The 13897-nt window shown below is 33.4% G+C and overlaps 1 protein-coding gene across 5 annotated transcripts in view; it reads left to right on the forward strand.

The window, feature by feature from the left end:
• TRPS1 (transcriptional repressor GATA binding 1) overlaps positions 1 to 13897 on the forward strand; it is a 255059-nt gene that overhangs the window by 80966 nt on the left and 160196 nt on the right. The window lies entirely within an intron of this gene.

Raw genomic sequence — 13897 nt, forward strand, 5'->3', positions numbered from 1 at the left:
ATCCCGTTAGGAAGGCAAGGACAGCCAGCCCAATGGTTTGACCTACAGGTCAGAGACCACTGAGGTCTCTCTGGATGGATTCTGGAGAGAAGAATTTCTCCCTCCAATGTCTGCATGGCTTCCCTCCTCTCATTTCCTTCGGATACTCTGAAGCCGGTCTGTGCTTCTCAGGTTTCTCTAGTGGAGCTGAGATACACCTCGTAGAGGTGCACAGTTAATTATAAAATCTCTTCCCTTTCCTGTCTGCAGTCATGCCCTGAAGCTATGAGAAGGGCTTGAATGCAGAAGAGGCTATGCCCCTTGTACACCGAGAAACAAAGAATCTTTCCTGCCGAGAAGGCGCAAGTTGATTATACATAACTTTAAAAAGAAGAGAAATAGTTCTTGTGCCCTTCAAGAAAGGGGTTGAATTCAGGGAGCTTCTTTCCGATAAATATATATGGGGCTGCAATTGTAAATGTTCATTATTTTCTTAGCATGTCAGGATTCTTCTGGGCTCAACTGGCTCTTTTAGTTTCTGGTTATAAGACAGGAGTGATATGTCTTATATTTTAAATTTCATACTGCATCTTGAGAGTGTGTTGTAATTGGGTGCCTTAATGTCTGTATCACTAGAGCTCCCCACCCGTTTTTCATTTTTTTTTTCCATTTTAAAATTGTTTTCATCCATGACATCTTCATTTTTTTGGCTCTTTTAGACTATTTCTGGAATATTACCTTTTCTGCCACGCATATATACACTAAGAGTTTGGAACGATCAGTCATTTTTTATGTGGTTGAGTCTAAAACCTGAGCCTGAGAGTGTTCCATTTTTTGAGCAGACTGGGGATGATGATGCTTTTCTAAAAAGTTGTTTTTCTCAATTCCTCCACTTCCTTAATTCCCTGACTTCAAGTTTCTGTTGCATCATTGCAACTGTTTCTTCAGTTCCTCACATTAGCTGCTGAAATATGAAATCTTCAGCCAGAGAGTGCTTCACTATATTCTACAAATAATCAAATTCCTAACCATAGGATCTATGATCTTTAAAAGCGATCATCTCCTAAATTTTAAGAGATGATAAAATTTATGTATGTGTGTGTATATATGTATGTATGTATGTATGTATGTAAGTATGTATGTAAAGTCTTGGATCATTCTTCCTTGACTTTTGTAAACTGTGACTCTGTAAAATTTATATTTTCATTGTATTTGAATAGTGCTTTTGGGAATCACCGATTTTATTGGATATTTGGAATAGAAAGTGTAGCTGATTTAATTTGTGGAGTATTTAATGTTTTAAGTGAATTAAAACTTTGATATACACATAGCTGATCAGCTTTTTAAGACATTTAAGAGAATTAAAAAGCAGAGCCCATTCTGAATGTGAATTTGACAAGCATTCTACCTTGGTGGTAGAAATTGCTGTTGCTGAGTTATCATAGCAGATTCACACTTCTCAGTTCAATCCTCTGCCATCAATAAGGAAGAACCCTGCAGAGTATCACCAGCATATTTACTGAAGGTAAAAACACTGTGCTTTAATTTATAGTTGTAGGGGTCTAGTCATTAGTGAAAGTGTCCTATAAAAGTTTATAAATACCCAGTAAAAATACGCAAATGCAATTTACATGTTGTGAATGGAAATACAGGTGTAAATGTATATCTACAGAACATAATATTCATAATTTGAGTATAAATAGATTGGAACTTGAACTTATCCTGCTATTTGGCATGTTTATTTAGAAATAGTATGTACTTTGAAAAACAGAAAATTGGTTTTAAAAGTCATTTTGTTAAATAGTGCAAATAGTGTAGACTTAATAAACTATACTTATAAATATTTATACATGTAGTTTCTAATATTAAAAGTAAAAATTTGACTATCAGCTGAGTGTTGTACAGATTGATAATGAGAATTGAGTATGAGAAATCTGTGCAGGAAAAAATGTTAATTTAAAATAGTTCAACCCTATGCTGGTTAATAGTGGAAACATTTTTAAAGAGCAGGCTGAATGTATTTAGGACCACTCACAAAGTACAAAATGATGGTTGCTTTCTGGATACTGGTCTTTCTGATAGTGTTTTTAACTGGTTTCAGTTATGAAATTTTGCTGCACTCAAAGTGAGGAAGGAAATAGAAGAATCACAGAGAAGAACTAAAATTTGAAAATATTTTCTCATTAGTTTTTTTTTCCTTTTCTTTTTGTTTTGTTTTACATAGTTTAGTTAAGTGTTTGGCTTTCAGTTTTGTGTTCAATAGCAGATCTTTTATGTATATTTTCATGTAGTGACTGTCTTGTATTTTTCCTTTGTTACCAGTGTGGAATTGATATGGTTACAAAACATTTTAAATTGTGTATGTGATCTGTGTGGACCACTCTGCTTTGAGGATAGCAGGGGGCACATTAACATAAGCTTTATCTTGTAAATTGCCTTCTGAAAATTAGTTTTTTGTTGTGGATTAACTGCCTCATATTTCTGTAAAACCATTGGTTTTTTTTTTTCTTTCTTTTATGAGTAGGAAGAAACATTAAAGACTTTAGACTCTGCTAGAAATAGTCCCAAGTTTATATGAAAACCTTGTTACTCTTCAAAAACTTCTAGAAGGATTTTATAAACATGAAGAAGTTCCTGAAAATGTTTTGAAAATGCAGTGTTTTCATTTAACTTAAGATTTGGCTTTGTGAAGAGGTTAACATATTTAAAATTTTCTGTGCTAAAAGCAAAAGTTTCAAATATTCAATTTGATGCTCCTTCTCATGTTAAACTAAACAGTGTAGGGTAGTCAGAAGGCAGTACAATGCTGTGCCTTTTTCTGGCCAGTTTCTTCTATGATGTATATTTACACAAAAGTATTTATCTATTCATTTTGTAGACAGACTCATAGAATGCAACTATATTAGTTTTATGATTTCCTGCATAAAAAATTCCAGATCTCACTCTTCAGATTGACGTTTTAGATTGGATTTTACAACGTAGAAAGCTGTGTCTTTTAACTGATAACTACATTAATAGGAACAAAGCATCTGTTACTAAGTTTCACAAAGATTTTGCCAATATCAAATGCAGTTTTTCATTTAATGAAATGCAGAAGTATAATTGGGTTTAGATGGGAAATGTGTAAGGGGACTTTATGGCAAATCCATATCCAGGTAAACATCTGCGTGTCAGAGTAGGATAACTCAACTGCTTTAATTCTCCCTTATTTTCAGATGCCCTAGTTATCAGTCCACTTCATGCATTTGGGGAAAAATGATTTTAGATTCCAATATAAATTTATTTAGGGAAGTCTACCCATTTCAATGCATACATTTCCCACCAGTTGGTTTTGGTGGAGACCTTCAGCCGTGGGCTATGGGAGATGAGTTCCAAGTTCTGGGAGTTGAGTTCCATGTTGAGCCACTGACTGTCAAAGGCAGGGCCTCCCAGGATCCCCATTCATCCCACTCTTGGGATTAAAATGCCTGCCGTCCTCACAGAAGTGCTGTGCAGCTTAGTTAATTACTGTTTGTCAGGCCATTTGAGATCGTCAGATGCAGGGTTCTAGATAAGTGCAAAGTAGTATGATTATTTGTTCATTTTGTAAATGTGATACCAAGACAGCACAAAGTAGATGTTATTTTCCGCTTGCTTCAGTGGTGTTAAATTTATAGTTTAAAGATTGTTGATACCGGACCGTCTATTGAGATGCAAAAATGTTCTTTTGGGGACAGTCCATTGGCAGCCAAACAGACGTTCAAACAAGCGACAATGTTGAATGCCTTTACAACTAGTGACAGAAGATCGCAGGAACTTTTTCTAACTAAAGATGATTTCAAGGAAAAAGCCTGATAGTGGTTTTTTTCTTCATGTTTAATGAAAATAAAACAGTTTTTCAATTATCTGCAGGTAGTAGTGATGTTACATAACAACTCTTTCTGACTCAGTTTGGACATTTACATATGGATATACTTAATCCCAAAGAGAACTGACTATACCAGGAAAAATGGCAAAGATACCCCTCCATAATCACTGGTTATGAAACTTATAGTTTTTAGGGCACATTGATAAATTCTTTCTTTAGGTGACTGCGGAGACTTGATTTGTTGATATTTGAATAAAGTATTTAAAACCATTTACTAAATCCAGAATTAACAATCCTTGTATATCTCTGTGCTTCTGCCTTGCATAAGATGAATTTCTGTCGTCCACCAGTTAGGAAGGGATATGGTTTAAATTCAAATGTAACATAGATTTATTTAAAAAATATAATCCATTAGTTGACTTAGTTGAGTGTGGCAGTGAACATGACCATTTTGTTTTTATTAAATAAAAATTAGGTAGCTTGAATTTTTTTTTCTTCACCAGCTATTCATCTTTTATATTCATATACCATTTTTGACAGTCGATCATAGCTAAAAAAAGCCAATTTGATACATGTATGTTTGGTTTTATTGGCTTGACCAATGAGATTTTCTTTTATTCTTATTTCTTTTTTAAAAATCAGCTCCATTGACTCAAGTATTTTTGTAGGCATTTTTTTTTTCCTTTTTGTAACCTAGACTTTTTGTGAAGTCTGGCATAGTTCTGCTGGCGCAGGTTTGTAAAGCAGGGGAAGCAGATGTATCTTTTAGTGAATTGGGCTGTAAGTTTGTGGTTGCTGTGAAATGGTATCCTTCAGCACACTATCTGTTAATTATTTCCTGTATAACTATCTTTTGCTTGGCTTCCTTTTCTCACAGACTGCATGAGTCAGGAGATAACAGGTCCCCAAAAGGAACCCATTGTTGAATGTTCTTTCTTAGATGTTGGAAATGAAGAGTATATAGAAGGTGGCCCAAGTTTCAGGAGCAACAGATGGAGAATGATTCAAAAGTGTGTCAGCCATGGGCTGCACAGCCTTGATGTGAATCTGGTATTTTTCTGGCAAAGTCCGATCTGATGGACGGATTTAACAGAACTGTTGATTAAAATGCCAGGAAATTTTTTTTATTTTGGATTTTTGTATATTTTGTTATTTAATGTCAACAAAAGAGTAAATATTGTTTCCATTGTCGTATTCTTTACCCTCTTTTCCCTTTGACTGTCTTTGGGAACTTTCATTAAGTATTTACACACAAAGACACTGATTACTAGAATGGTGTACTGGTTAACTCCAGGAAGCTTGGCAAGCAAGATACTGCAGCATCTAGTTGTGTTATGAGTTCAAGGAGATGCAAATAATATCCGGGAAGTTTGAAGAATCTGTTTCTTTATTTTTGGTGAAGCAGCATTCTCATTTATAGAAGTTTGTAATTAAGTACAATTCGTACATAAAATAGAACCAGGAATATGACTTTATTTTGGGACAAAAATCCAAAATACTTTGTCTTAAGGCATTATTTTTTTATGTTATTAGTAATTAGGAGTAAGGCAAAGGAATCTTTTGTTTTTGTAAGTACAGGACATTTGTGATGTGATAAATTGAGTGGTTGGTATCATTATTTATGTCAGAATGATCAAATAGCTCCCACACATAATTTTACATGTTAACATTCCTCTTTAAAAAGATAGTTTCTCTGTTAAGATGATTTACTTTCGGCATAGTAATTATGAAAGCGACAAACCATCTTATACGCTGGAGGTTTACCTATTTGTAATGCTGGAGGTTTACCTATTTGTAACATCATGATTAACCAGAAAAACCTAAGGATATGTAGATATATTTTTAAAAGACAAAATATACTTTGTAGTTTTTACTAACATTTAAAAAAGATGAGTCATGATTATAAGTCAAACTTTTATGAGAATTTGGATCAGGCAAAAGTTTTAAAATAGTCATTTAATAAGCACAATATTTGTTTGAAAAAAATGATGAGATTCATGACAGTGTGGTTTATTGAATTCCATTTGCCTGTTGTGTTGTATTTGTTATATTTTGTTTACATTTTGGTATTCAAGACTTATACTGAGTCATGAAAAAAAAAGTCTTGGTAGAGAAATGTCTTATAAAATAATCTGTTCTCAGGGAATCAACTTTAGGTGTTTAGTCAGTAATGCAGTGGACATCATGAGAATACCTCCTAGCTGCCCAATCTGAATTCTTGATGCAGAAGAACAAACCTGGGGAAACTGGGTTAGAACAATTGTACATGAAAGCATGCAAAAAATAAAGAATTTGGTTGATGTAGATGGATACTTCTAATTGATTGCCAAGTAATTTAGTATTTCATTTTCTAGGATTAAAAGTTTATAGACTTTCCATTTGTTTATGATTGAATTAACAACTTTCATCCTCACCTAACCCTTTGAGGTTGAAGCTGTTATTATCCTTTTTATTTAGGTAAGGAAACTGAGGCAGAGAGATCAATTAATTTGCCTGAGGCCATTCCACTTTTAATGGCAGAGGTGCAGTTTTGATACTGACAGTTGGACTGTGGCCCATGCTCCTACCCATTGCATGGCCTCCTTTCACTCTGTGTGATCGGTTAATAAATGCTTGGGGAACTCTGCAATTTCAGAGTAATTTATTCCATCTAAACATATAGTCTTTAAGTGTTTTGTGTCCAAAATGGACAAATCACTTTTTGAAAATGATACAAATGATAGATGCTTTTCGAAAAAGAAGTGTTATGTGTTTGACCATACAGAACACTGAAGAAAAGGAAAATCGGTCGTTAAGTCCAACCCACAAATACTTTTCTATTCATATATATATATATATATATATATATATATATATATATATATATTATTTATTTATTTAATTTATTTTTTAAAGATTAGGCAGAGAGAGAGAGAGAGAGGAGGAAGCAGGCTCCCTGCCGAGCAGAGAGCCCGGTGTGGGGCTCGATCCCAGGACCCTGAGATCATGACCTGAGCCGAAGGCAGAGGCCTAACCCACTGAGCCACCCAGGCGCCCCTAAAATTTATTTTTTATATGCATGCAGATATATATTTTATTCAAGTAGAGGATCATTGCCTCACTCCTTTTTCCGTTTAACAATAAGTGGTGGACATCTTTTCCCATCAACAAATATAACTTAAAATATTTGGTTTAGTGCCTCCATGTTGTGCCATGAAATAGTTACATAAAGTGCTCAGTAGATCACCTACTGATAAACATTTAGGCAATTTCCATTTTTAGTTATAAAGAAACTTTGATGAACATCCTGGTATTTGTTGTTTTATTGTTTTATTATTTCCTTAGGACAGTTTCTTATCATTGCAGTTACCTGAGTGAGAAAATACATGTCTGATAACAAATAATGTTCAGTGTCCACCACCTTCTAAATGGGTCATTTTAAAAATACAAAATAAATTCATTCACAAATAATATCTTAGAAATATTTAATTAAGGATTAACTGTTAAACTGCAAATTGACTTACTTAATGATGACTGCAGATAATTAAGGAAAAGGCAAATAATCTTGAAGAGCCTTTTCTTACCATGTTTGTGGTAGATAACAAATGACCAATAGCTAGGGCTGTGGTGTGATATGTTTATATATTACATATGCATCAGAGTTTATTTTGTAGAGAGACTTATTTTCAAGCAGGACCCATTTTCTTAAGCAGAGTTGAGTCATGGGCAGTCAACTCAGATGGGCTTGCCCTTTGCAGGGAAGAGTTGCTTTCTTTTTCCTTGTTTTCATTTTGTCCCATGGATAGTGTTCTTCTATGCTTCATAATTTTTCAACCCAGTTTTAAAGTTTGTACTTTCCTTATGTGTGTAATAGATTCAGTGGTAATGGTGTGGGCTTCAAGGGAATATAACAGGGAAGATGTTGGTTTTTTTCCTTAAAATATGGAATTTAATGATTTTCATTTCCATGTTTTGCTGAAATATTTATATTGATTCCGTTAGAAAGTATTTTTCTTTTATAAGATTTTCAGAGTGTCAGTTAGAACATTCTTTATTATTTCTTAATAAAGTATTAAAAGGACAGGAGCACAAGAATATTTTCTCAACTAGCATTGAGCCTGTGCTTGTTATATGCCACAAATAGAGTTTCAGGCTATTCTTACCAATTAATAACACTGAGAAAAACATGTATGATGTCATTTATATATACAAGTTAAGTCAGACTCACGTTTGGGATTTGGAAATGGAACTTTTACATTTAAGATAGCTGTTCACTTAAAAATAATTTTTTTTAAAGACTGAGTATAGGACTTTAAAATTTCTTTCTTGGTACATTAAAAAGTAAAAATGCCTTCATTTACGTATAATTTCTTAGAAGCATATCTGTTTTGCTGTGGAAGTGTGGAAGCAGTGCTGGCCATATTTTAGGAGATACATGTGTTTGTTTTACTGCATTCTTTACAACCTGAAACTTTCTTCATAATTCAAGAAAACCCATCTGTTTTGGCTGAATTATATAACTTATTCAAAGAAAGTTGGAGGTCTCTAAAATGTGGATTGTCTAGATAGGATATATATATATATAAATACTATATATATATAGTAATATATATATTATATATAATATATATAGTAATACTATATATATAGTAGTATATATATAAATATATGATGATTTTTAAAATCAGATAGAAATTTAGAGCTTGCCTCAAATTCATATGTAATGTCAATATTTCTGAAGACTCCAAAATAGATCCTAATTATTCTTCGAGTAGGATGTTCAGGGTTGGGTTTGGAGGTGGGTGTGGCCCCACCATTCATAGGCGGTCTCTAGCTGTGATTCAGGCTTGACTGGATTTTATTTTCTGGTAAAATTAGATTTCATGTTTTCTTTTTACTCTTCCCTTGTGATGTAGTGGAAAGAGGACTGGATTTTGGAGGCAAGGAGGTTTTGTGTTCTAGACTCACTTTGTGACTAACTAGCCGTGTGACCGTGACTGAGTCATTCAATCTTTGTGCACTATTTCCTTTGGAAAATTATAGAGATTGAAATATACAATTACTCATCTCTTTAAAATTTTAAGTTCTATGGCCAAGTCAATTTTCTGTTAAAACTTTAAACTTCCAGGTCTGTGATTTGATACCTGAAGCAACTTAAAGACAAAAATCTTATATTTTTGACTTAGTACTGCTGGTGTCCAAAGAGATATCACATATTTGATATGTACATTCTTAAGTCAGATTTCCTTCTCATGGCTGAGAATCTAAGTTATGGGGAAAAGAGCACTGTCATAGTACAATCTGCAGTCTTCAACAGTTATATTCTTTGAGCTTTTTGCACTTATCTCATACAAGAAAGCTCAGTCTTTCAAAATAAATTGTTTCAAAAATCATGTTATTAAGGGGTTGTTGTATACGATGATAAAGGGAAGTTATGTACAATAAGAAATAAAATAATTCTGGAGAGAACAGGACATGTTTAAAGTCTCTTTCCTTAGTTTCTTGGCATTGAGCGGTGATGCCTGTTTTGTTCAGTCAGATGTTCAAATCAGAGTTTTGGATGCCGAAACTAATTTTAGTAGGTGGGGTGCAAATTTCTTATGAGTCCGTGAATAGACTCTAATCCCAGCTGTTTCATTACAATTATAAAAATAAAATTGGCTGTGAATCATTCAAACTCTATTTAATGGATGTGAATAATTCCGTTTCGTCCCACTGAAATCTTGAAACTATAAACCTATCTTAGATTTTTTTTATGTTCCTTCACAGTTAGTATCCCCTTCACGTATGACTTACTTGAAGTGTTAGTGGTCATGATGAAAATGACCATATTTCCACTCAGTTCCTGTGGATTTTGGGACAGGAGGTGTCCCTTAGGATGAGGTGATGGGTGAAATGGAGAAGGAAATTGGGAAGAATTTACAAAAAGAGAAAAGGATGTTAAATTAATGTTTTTTTACTTTTTCCTTTCCCAGTAAAATATATATGTCTCTTATAGGCACTTTAGAAAATATAAATAAGAAAAAATAAGAGAATAACTGCTCAACACTTTAGTGTATTCTTTTCTGGAGACACACAAGCACACATACACACACCTACACTCATAAACATACATACAAACGTAGGTTCATAGGCTTGCTGTTAAATAACCTTCAGTTTTACTTTATAATAAATTAGAAACGCTTTTTCCATATTAATATATATATACTGCTACATCATACTTATTGACTTCATAGTTTTTCCTTATATATTGTACTAGTTGTACTAGAAAAGATGATTATTGATTTCTTGTGTTTGGACATTTAAGTTATTTCCAGTTTTTGCTGTTATAAATAGTGTTGTATTGAATATCCATGGAGCTAAATAGTTATATCTTACTTGCAATTTTAAATTGTTAGAATTGATTTCTGTATAATCAGGTGCCTCTACGGGACGGCACAATGGCAGAGTTTATTGGCAAGTATAAGTTACTTTACTAGGCTGTGTATATATACTCTTGAGAAACAGAAAAATAGTATCATTTCTTGACTTTAAGTAATTAAAATTACTTCACAGTGGTAGCTAAGAAGTAGAAACCCTAATGTTTTCTTTGAAGATTGTTATAGGGGAAAATGTTAATATGATTGTTTGAATTAAGTGCATTTCTGAAACACCAACAAATAACTAATCAGGCAGTCACGTTTTTTCACGTTTACATGTTGAAAGACAGACTCCTTAGTCACCGGTATTCAAAGACTATTTAAATAGTATATATATACTGAAGTGAGTCTTAAAAGGTAAAAGAAAGAAAGAAAGAGAAATAGATAGATACAGATACACTATATCAAGGGATTTAGCGGTCTCCAGACCTTCTTAAAATTAGTATGTTTTAGTGATCACATGAAGTAGATGCTAATAGTTACTCAGTGAAGTGTTTGGTACACAAACTCCATTTTGAAATATTTGTATTTATTTTAGTTTACTTAAAGTCATTTACATGGTTAATTGTAAAGTAAGAATAAAAATCAGGTGTTAAAGCGAAGTGTAGAAGACCATTCTAACCTCCATCTCTTTTCAATCATTTTTCCAAGCATCTTACTGCTGTTTGCAAAGTCCTTCCATAATACGAGAGACTGGTTGTGTTTCTAGTTCATGAAAATATTCAACAAAATTCCTCTTTCTTTGTTTTGTTTGGGTGACTCAAGTGCATATTTGGTTGTGTCTATATTTAACTGTGCTAATATTCATCAGGGTTCAAGATTTATTTTCAAAGAACCAACGTGCACTAGACCAAACTAATCTAGACTTGAAAGAAATAGATATCCAAAATAAAATACAACTTAATAGAATCATTCCTTGACATACTGGTCTCAAACTTTTCTTGTCATCCAATAAATGATAATTCAGCACCTAGTAGGTTTCAGAAACCATGAAAAATGCTATAAAGGGTATGACTCTGAGTAAATCAGGATTCCTACCTTCACATAATATACAGTTGTAAGTAATAATACAGGTATATGGACAAGTATAGTGTAGATAAGAGTTCCATAAAAGGGAATAAGAGAGAGAAGAGCAGAGGTCTTTGGGTGTTTAAAGAGAAAGAGATCACATTCAGTTAAGTGACTAAAGGTAGTTGTCCTGAAGAGTTTTCTGAGCTGGTTTTTGAGAAAAGCCTGGGCTTTCAGCAGGTGTATATGATGGCATGGAGGGCAAGCTATGTAGCTAGAACAATATGAGGTTATCTTTAAGGATGTAGATAATAGAAAAGCTTGACCAAAGGTATGTGCTTGGCCAAAAGGTATGTGCAGTGTAGTTTGGTGAGCCAAGACTTGGCATATAGGTTAGGAAAATTTCCTTAAATGCTATTCAAAAAACATAATTTTATGAAGAAATAGAGAACAATCATGAGTTTTGGAGCCAAGGATAATTTGATCAAAACTTTAATGAAGTTAATATGGCATTTTACATAGGATACTTATCCAGAATTAGGGTGAGGGAGGTTTATTAGTAGGCAAATCTTTTACCCTATGACTTAGAAAGAGTTCACACTAGGATAGTGGTAATGAGAAATGATTTCCACAGATATGTTAGATGTAGAATCTCCAAGAGTTTACATGTGTTGGTGACCAAGAGGAGGGAAGTTACGATGAATGAGGCTTTGAGTTTGGAAGAGGAGTATAATAATAGCTAACAATCAGTAGTTACTGTGGGCCAGGCCCTGTTCTTTATCTCACTGAATTTTCACAATATGAAAATGTGAATTTTGTGAATTTTAGTTTGGTCTAGTGCACGTTGGTTCTTTGATTCAATTTTATGTGAATTTTAACTCACTGAATTTTCACAATAACCCAATAACATAGATGCTACCTTTAATTTCATTTGATAGAAGAAGGTAGAATCTCATAGATGTTAAAGTTCTTTGCCCAAAGTCATCATCGGCTAGTTAGTGATTGGGTCGGGCTAGATCTTGCCCATTAGTCTGGCTTTCTTTTTTTATTTTTTAAGATTTTATTTGTTTTACAGAGAGAGAGAGATCACAAGTAGGGAGAGCAGCAGGAGAGAGAGGGGGAAGCAGGCTCCCTGCTGAGCAGAGAGCCCTATGCCGGGCTCCGTACCAGGACCTGAGATCATGACCTGAGCTGAAGGCAGAGGCTTAACCCACTGAGCCATCCAGGCACCCCATAATCTGGCTTTAAAGTCCACATTTCTTACTATATTGCTTTTGGATGAATGGTAGTGTCATTAGCAAAACTCTGAGTCAACTGTTTTTTAAGTGTAAGTCTTAAACCTACGAAGTTCGCAGAACATTCAGATGAAATTATCTAATGGATAGCAGGAAATGGTATCAATTATAGGAAATACAGGATTCGAAATGACATAAATTAATTGACATTCATTTAATAGAGTTTATATTGAAAGCTAGTTTGTACAAAATATTCTAGGAGTAGTATCAATATGGACATGCTGTGGACACTGATTCTTCAAGTCATTTGCAGACCAGTAGGGGAGATAGTGTTCAGAAAAAAATGATTATAATATAAGAAAAGGAGTATCAAGTGCTAAGGAGTGAAACAGATAAAATGTGGTATTTTATTTTATGTTAAAAATTTTTAGAGGAAGATGTGACCTCTGCTTAATTTGCCCATCAAGGAAGGCTTCCTGGAATAAATTACTTATCAGTTGGTTCTTGAAAAGGGTTGGAGTTTGAATAGATGGAGATGGATGGAGCAGGGGGTTACTGGGATACAAACAACAAACAAACAAATAAAAGGAAACTTTGGTGTTTGGAAAACTTGAAGAATCAAAGTCCTAAAGTCTAAAGAGAATACAAGTAGAAGGTGAGCTTTGTTACTCCAGCAAAAAAAAAAAAAAGTATAGTGGCCGAGCCCCCTTCTAGAGTGAAAGTTACTATTTTGATATTTATGAGATCAAATTTTAAGATCCTCTGTGTATGGCAAAATCTTCTAATTGATAGGATTTAGAAATTCACAGAAACATATGCCTCAAGGGTCTTATTATTTACATGCTAAATCAAAAGGAAAGAGTAAATTTGAGAGCAGAGTTGGGTATTTTAATCAAAGTCTGAAGTAAGAATTTAATAATTTCATAAATTAATGTAAATAGGCTTCAGAAAGTTTTTAAAAGCATATACGTATGGTTTATATAAATATGTATATGGTATGTGTATGTAAATTATTCTTTTATTCAAATATAAGTTAAAATAACTCTACTCAGGGCCATTACTTTCAAATTTAAGTGAAAAATATTCTTGAATACTGTTTAAAAACATAAGCCATATATACTATACCAATTTGAATGATTCATTATATATAAGAACTATTATATTTTAGTTTTATGTATTGTTGTTCTGATTTATTCAGGGATTATTTGTCCTCAATTTAATCCATGGGCTCATTTTCATGTCCTATTTTTAATGTCTTATTTTGTCATTGAGAAGAAAGAGAGATTCTTGCTTGCAATATGTCACCTGTTGTTTAATGGCTAAAACTGTTACATATCTTAATACTGTATTACATTAAGTCATTTTAAAAGCATTGCTTTCCCTTTTGTTTAAAATTCCTACAGTCTCTGAGATATTGGTAGGGGGTTAAT

Source organism: Neovison vison, chromosome 4, assembly GCF_020171115.1.
Source record: "Neovison vison isolate M4711 chromosome 4, ASM_NN_V1, whole genome shotgun sequence".
NCBI lineage: Eukaryota > Metazoa > Chordata > Mammalia > Carnivora > Mustelidae > Neogale > Neogale vison.